Here is an 8,389-nt window from a genome sequence, read left to right as displayed (position 1 = left end):
CTCCTCCTCCTCCTCCTCCTTATCCATATTTCAAGTTTTCCCCAATGACCTGGGATAGGCAGATATTTTTCTGTGATGTTGTTAAAGTTATCATTGCAGGATGTAGCTGCCTTTTGCAATTGATTTTATCATTGCTGTTGGCATTCAAGTGGTGCTCCAGCTGTTTGGGAATTGCACCCAAGGCACCTACTGCTATTGGTATTATTATTACCATTATTATTTGGCTGTTATTACTCAACAAATACTGTAAAGAATCAGTATTGTATTTATTTTTGCAAACATGCATTTTCCCATAGTCATTTTGCAATTCTCAATCTAGTCCATGTCAAAGTATTTAATATGGCCCATTCTTCATAGAGAATAGTGGTCTCATTTGCCTCTCTGAGATTGATAGCTCTGTGTGACATCAATCCCAAAAGCACTGATGTGGGCCATGGACCTCAACCAAAAGGCCTATCAATCTCTCCTTGCTGCATTCTCTTCAGGTCTTAAATCAGGCTGGTTGATATCTTTCCAGTTTCTCTATTCCTGCATCGGCAGTCTGACTAAAGATGGCCATCATTCACTGCTACTCTTCCAGAGGTAGTTATTGCTTCACATTTACTGTCTGCATTAACAAGCTGTTATTACAATTATTGTTTCCTTGATTTATGCAAGATTCATAAGAAAAGAGTCCAGTTGCTTTTAAAACATAAATGGGACATTATGATTTCATTACCAACAAAGACTGAAAAAGTAGAAGTCCACAAGAAAATGTAGCTTCTTGTTACACTGTACTTTTTTGAAAAAAAATTATGATAGTTTTTATTCATTAATTAGCAGAACTGCCAATAATATGGGGATCAGCTTGTATAATGCAAAAACCTCTAGAGAGCAGCAAGTTTCATTGCATATCCTTATCATGAAAGCATACTGCACTTCTTCCTCGGATTCTGATCAATAAGCCTTTTCAGACCGCTAGTCTTTCCATTTTGCAAAACCTGGACAATTCATAGTCTGTACAATTTAAATCATCACCATCATCATCATCATCATCATCATCATCATCATCATCACCAGAATACCTCCAACTTGCCTTTACTACTTTCAATTTATGGATGACATTCAAATCATGGATATGTCTATTTTAAAAAATTGAATAGAATAAAGAATTGGAATCTACATTTTGTCTATATGTAGAAAATTAGTTTGACATGAGTAGGGAATTGGTTTATCATTAGTATAAAATTTCAATAGATTTTAGATTATAGCTTATTTGACAAAAATAATGTTTCGGATTTACATGACCTCACTGAATTTGTATTAGAAAAGGAATGAATAAATCATCGTGTTGTTGGAGAAGCAATGAGAATAACACTTTATTTAAAACATACTTTTGCTGTGCCGTAAAATTATAATTATATCTGTAACTACATATATTTGATTTTGAGACAAGTTTAGGACATCCATATCCTTTTGAGCAACATACTACTACATAGAAATTGACAATTGGATAATAGAAATAGATTCCCTATTCACTCTCTCTGCTAAGAGACAACATTGGAAAGATAAATTTATGGCCCCTATTATTTGGTGGATTGATGTTACTTGTAACTTAGGAAAGCAATGCTTACTGACATAGCTTATAGATAGACATTTACAATGAAATATGATCATCTTTTCTTGGAACTGTTGTGCAGAAATGTATGTACATGCATACAGGTGTGAATAACCCCTATTTTAACTTAATTTAACAACTTTTTAACTTAACTCCACTTGTTCAATTTAAGCAACACCCAACTCCAAACTGACTCTTGGTAGCGTACAATGAAACCAAATAGAATAAATATACAATACAATATTTATAAAATAAATAAGAAATACCTTTAAAAAGAACCAAGTGAATCGGCAAATCCCAGCAAATCCAGGCACCTATACCCATCCAACAACCTATCCAGACACCCTCCAAAAATCTGTCAGGGCCCCCAAGGTTGGGAGAACAGCAGGCTTTTAAGGCATTCTGGAACACTAATGGGTCAGGAGCCACATGGATACTGAGAGAACATTCCAGACAGCAGATGCCATGACAGAGAAAACAAGCCTCCTGCCTTCTGATAGATGACATGGGTTGATTGAAGGGACCTGGAGCATATCAATCCATTGGAATGAACCATCTGGGTTGATACCATGAGAGAAAGATGATTCCTCAAATTACTACCTAAGCTCTATGCTATAAAGGGCTTTATGGGTCATAACAATAACTTTGATTCACACCAGGAGGTGTAACCATTGTAGACTATGATGCGGAGTGTCACATTAGTATACTGCCAAGGCTGTTGCAGTATTCTGGAAGCTTCTCTGTGGTCTTCAAAGGCAGGCCCATGTAGAGTGCATTGCAAACCATGAGGTGACTAGGGCATGAGTGACTGAAGGACCTGCTGATCTAGGAAACAGTGCAACTGGGGCACCAGATAAAGTTGTGCAAACATGTTCATCAGGCAAAAGATAGGAGTCCAGAAATAGTCCAAATCTCTGCCCCACACTTAAATGGAGAAGTGCTGAGGATGAAGGATATAATTGGGTGTATTTTTATAAGATATAAAACCCCAAACTAGTAGATGATGTGATAATGGTGGGTGTGGCATTATTTTATTTTTTGTTTCCTTTTTTTCTTTTTCTACTCTTTTATTCTCCCCCCCCCTTTCTTCAATTTTACAAAGTAAATAAAGGCAACTCTTCCTGTCCTGGGAAAAAAAAATCTTCTACATGAACACGTCTATATTTCTGCCTAGTCTAAAATGGTCAATATGTTCCAAGTTGATCCCATCTCCTATGATGACCTTACTGCCACATGACCAAATGCTTATGTTATGGGTCCTCAGATGGCACGGATGAAAGAGGCATACAAGCTATTTTGAAGGTGTACAGGTAGTCCTCAGCTTATGGCTACAACTGAGCCCAAAATTTCTATTGCTAAGTGAGACATTTGTTAAGTGAACTTCGCAACATTTTACAACCTTTCTTGCTACAGTTGCTAAATGAATCACTGCAGTTTTGAAGTTAATAACATAATTGTTAACTGAATCTGGCTTCCCCATTGATTTTGCTTGTCAGGAGGCCACAAAAGGCGCTCACATGACCCCGGCACACTGCAACCATCATAAATATGAGTCAGTTGCCAAGTGTTGGAACTTTGATCATGTGACCATAGGGACACTGCAATGGGTGTAAGTGTGAAAAATGGTCATAAGTCACTTTTTTCAGTACCATTGTAACTTTGAATGGTCACTAAGCAAACTTGTAAGTCAAGGACTACCTGAACTGGGGGTGATTTGCAGATGGAACATACAGAGGTGTGGCAATATTCATTCAGGAGTCAGTTGCCAGAAAGACATCATTGAATGCCACACACAAAATATTTACGGTGATAGGCGATAATAATTAAAATTGTTTGTTTGTTTGTTTGTTTGTTTGTTTGTTTGTTTGCTTGCTTGCTTGCTTGTTTGTTTGCTTGCTATTCTCACTGCTGAGTTTTCCTGTGGAGCTAAAAGAATTTTCTTCAGAAATCGATCCTAAACAATGCTTTTTGAAAATGGAATTTTGGATGCTATGAGGGTTTTTTTTTTTTAGATTTATGAATAAAGAACCCAATATAGTCTTATGTGAATTAATGGGTTCTTCTCATGTCAAGGAGCTCCACTGAATTGTCTCAATTTTCATCTTCCACTGCAGTTTGCTACGTGCTATTAACATGCCATGGCAGTGTTTTGAAGATTGTTCAGAAGCTACTTGGGAGGAGATTTCAGAAAGCTGCAGAGATAATAAGTTAAGTTATGAGTAATTTTTGTTTATATGCATATGTGCCTATCTATGATTCTTTCCATTTTAGTATAAGTTTCAAAGTATTTTTGTTATTACTTTGGCTGTTGCCTACTTGAGTATTTTTTTTATAGAAAAGAAAGGTAGATTGGGAATGTGTAATTGGTATTTACCATTCCTCTCTGTTATTGAATTGCAGTAGAACAGTATTGATTCCTTTTTCTTAGCGACTTCTGTTACATGGAATTATGGTAGCCAAATTACCTTGTAGGATTGTTTAGATCCATTCTATTTCTGGTCTTCTAGCCAATCACATGCCCAAAATACAGTATATGGCTTTTTCATCTATAAGCTCAAAAGAGTTGCTTAATGTATTACTGAAAAATTGGAGCAAAAAAANAGAACAGTATTGATTCCTTTTTCTTAGCGACTTCTGTTACATGGAATTATGGTAGCCAAATTACCTTGTAGGATTGTTTAGATCCATTCTATTTCTGGTCTTCTAGCCAATCACATGCCCAAAATACAGTATATGGCTTTTTCATCTATAAGCTCAAAAGAGTTGCTTAATGTATTACTGAAAAATTGGAGCAAAAAAACCCCAAACCACCAAGGAAAGGATTTGTCCTCACTAAAAACGAAGATATCAACATAATGAAAAGCAGAAAAGCAATCGGAACACAGAATTTCATCAGTTGTTATTGTTGAATTAAATCACTGGTCAGTATGACCTCTGAAACTTGTTGATTGTACAACTGTATCATAACAATGATACAGAATTATGGAATATGCAACAAAATTCTTGGGTTTTTTATTTTTTATATAGTGATATGCTTGCCCCTATTATCTTTCCATTGTTATAATGCTAACTGATTTTAAATTACCTGACTGATAAGAATATGTGTTAGAAAAATCTTGGAATTTGAGTCAATTCCATGAAAAAACCATGATTTGTATCAAGAAGAAAAGAAGTGCTGCCTGGTATATCACATGCAGATTCTAATGTAAATTGATGATTAAACCTTTGCCAAGCAATTCTTGCCAAATGTGAATGTATAGTCCTTAATAGTGTTGGAAGTGCAAGTTACCTTCCCCACTGAGCTAACTTAGCAATGATAATTTATGAACTTTGGCCTTCACTAATACTTCCACTATACACTTAAGTGTATTTCTTTCTAAATTCCATTGTGCTTCTACCAATTGCAGCCATGAGATCTCGAAAAAAGTTGGATGGTTTCACTTAGTTCTGATGACAGTTATTTTGATATTATAATGGAAGGAAGGAAGACCAAAAAATTCTTCCAGTAAGCTAAAAACTGGAAGGAGCTAAAAGCTTTTGATTTAAAATAATAATATGAATAACATATTCTACTTTATTTTAGTTGAAGTTTGCTCTGGAGATGCTGATTAAACAATAGCACTCAGCGCCCAATCAAGTGTTGAGGAAAAAAGAGTGTTTTTAGTAGCATAAACACATTTAATAGGAAAAGGTTTCCTTTGTTATTCATATATGAACTATGTATATGAATATGTATAAGTGTGTGTGTGTGTATACATACATGTATATGCAGGGCTTTTTTTCTCATAGAACGCCCAGAACGGAGTTCTGGCACCTTTTTTGGATGGTAGGCAAGGCATCTTTTTTGTAGGGTAGGCAAGGCAGGTTGTATGACATGTGTGAGTTCCGGCACCTTTTTTTAGAAAAAAAGCACTGTGTATATGACATCTTTTAGCATCTGAGTCACTGATGATTCAGGATTATTAAACATATTGTTAAAAGAGATGGTAGAGACAGATTTTGAACAATGTGCTCCATTGATTACAATTGCAACCTGTGAAATACAACTCATACAAATAAATTAAGATAAAAATCATTGTGTGCAGGATTAAGGAAATTTTTAAAATGCCACAGATTTCTAATTTACATTAAAAATTGCTCGGGAAACAATGTGAACAAATAGGCATGCATTGTAAGAAGTGTACCATATAATTCAGTGCAGAAAATGAGAAGGAAAGAGAAGGAAATGGAACATGAATCACTTAGAGAATTTCAAGGTTTTAATGTTGCAAGTGAATATATTTTGCAGAAGGTAGATGTTGCAGATTTGAGTATGACAAGATTGAAAATTAAGAGCAACTTGTTCCATAAATGAGTTCAAAGCTTAACAAACCGGTTATAGAGATTTTAGTGGTTATAGAGATCTAGAGCAGAGGTCCCCAACCTTTTGGGCACCAGGGACCGGTTACGTGGGAAGAGGTTTTACCACGGACTGGAGGGGGTGTGGTTTTGTGTGCTGACTACATCCCTCAGATGGGGCTTTGCTTCTTTGTGTGGCCCTGTTGCTGGAGTGCTGCAGCCCTGTACCGGTCCATGGACCGGAGGTTCGGGACCCCTAATCTAAAAGGTAGCAGCTTTTGGGGACAAAGAGAAAGGACTGATGTCTGTAGAATATAGTATATTCTTTATGTTGAAATGAAGTTTTTCAGTGATAGGCCTCTGGAAAAGGAACTATAATAGTAATATCAATAGCACTTAGACTTACCGTATGTACTACCCTATAGTGCTTTATAGCACTATCTGGACACTTTACAATGTTAGCATATTGCCTCCCAAAAACCTGGGTCCTCATTTTACCAACCTTGGAAGGATAGAAAGCTGAATAAACATTGAGCCCCATCAGGATCGAACTCCAGGCTGTGGGCAGTGTCATCCTGCAATGCTGCACTCTAACTCAAGCCCCACCACTGTTCCTGTGTAATATCTGTGTTCTTGGTGTGGCTAGAAGGCAAAACATGAGTACATTGTATAGATTCTTATGTGTAGGCACATAGAAAACAGGGGTTGGATGCAGACCTTGGCTTCATCATAACTTTCAATCTTGGATGTGCAGAAGGGAGAAGGTATGGCAGGAGGAATTGTGAAAACATAGAAGAAGAAGAAAATAAGAGAGGTGAGGAAAGATTTCTGAGACTGGAATGACATCCCTCCTGTGTTTCTAGTTCTGAATGGCGCTCTCTCATTTCAGTTTAAGCCTGAAACAATTTTAGAGTCGGGGCCTTTGAAATTGTGTCATTCACTAAATGAATTATGGGTATGTAGGTGTGCCTTTGAATCATTGTTGACTCCTGGTGATTATCTGGACTAGTCCTTGCAGTCTTCTTGGCATAATTATGGTTATGATATTTGATTTTGACCATATTGCAAGCTAAGCAGATGGAGTTTTTTTTTTTCATTTTGTCTTGCTTGCATTGTATTTTCTAATACCTTTTGCAAGTGAAAATGTGAAAAAGAATGAAAAAGTAAAAAACAAAAAAAAGTCCACAGGAGCATTTTGTAATACATTTCTGAAATCTGGAAAATATATTTTAATTTATGTCCTAATTTATTTCTTTCCTTTATAAAAGAAAGGAAAAAGAAAAAAACCCCGATAGGAGCTATTTTTCAGACCTGATTGCATTTTTATCGGTCATCTGTCTGACTGTAAAAGAATTCTGCTTGTATTTTATGGGAAGACCAAAATGAGAATATAAAAAGCCAAATCTAACCTCACTTAGATTGCTGTTAAGTAAAAGCATATAATACTTTTATCAGTTGTGTAACTCTTTCGGAGAAAATTATGTTGCAATGATGAAGCCATTAATCAAACCACTGACACTCTGCTATAGCAAGAAGTATCTTAAATCTATTCAATTCTTTCAGAAGTAAGTAAATGTGATCGTTTATCCTCTGGATTTTTTTTTTCAAAGGGTCAGAGTGAATGAATTATTTGTAATTCAAAACTAAGGGGGGGAAACTGAATAGTAAGTTGTATCACATAACATAATTACTATTTATTGACAATAAGATATTTGTGCTTTCATTTGCAAAGAGAAATGGATAGACGCATCAAACTCTAAAGAAGCAAAGTCATGCAGAAGTTATTTTCAAATAAGCAATTCCAAAAATATCTGCATTAAACGCATTGCAGTTTTAAACACAATGATAAATTGCATTAAACATAATTAATAAATAAAGAACACAAAATGTGGAAATAATATAACTGTGATGTAACAATTCAAAGGAAGTGGGGGAAACTGAAAGTTTATTTTAAAAAATTCAGGAACATTTAAAAGGGAAAGAAGTAAAGGAGATCTTAATATTTTTGCTTTTAGTGAAAACTCTAAAGCAATGTTTCAGCCCCAGAGTCCCTGTGTTGTCTGGGGAATTCTGGGAATTGAAATCCACATATCTTAAACTTGCCAAGGCTGACAAACACAACTCTAAGGTATCTGCCCTAAATATTATGGTAAATAGCTAAGGCACACTAATTGTGGTAATCAGCTAATACTGCATCGGCCATACTCCTAAAAAGTTTTAGATAAAGAGATTACAAACTTTAATCTTAAGTACCGGTAAGAATTTTATTACTGAAATAATCATTGATTGGCTTTTTTGGCATTTTTTTATTTATATGTTTATTTAAAAGGTGTATATGGCAACCCACCTTGTGAAACACAAGTTTGAGCAGCTCAAAACACTTAACCATAAATGAACAATAAAAACCGGAAAACCAGGTATCTGACCCACTATTTTCAATCCATCAACTCCTAT

The sequence above is a fragment of the Protobothrops mucrosquamatus genome, unplaced genomic scaffold (assembly GCF_001527695.2).
Source record: "Protobothrops mucrosquamatus isolate PMUCROS unplaced genomic scaffold, P.Mucros_1.0 scaffold220, whole genome shotgun sequence".
Classification (NCBI taxonomy): Eukaryota; Metazoa; Chordata; class Lepidosauria; order Squamata; family Viperidae; genus Protobothrops; species Protobothrops mucrosquamatus.
This window is presented reverse-complemented; position numbering follows the sequence as displayed.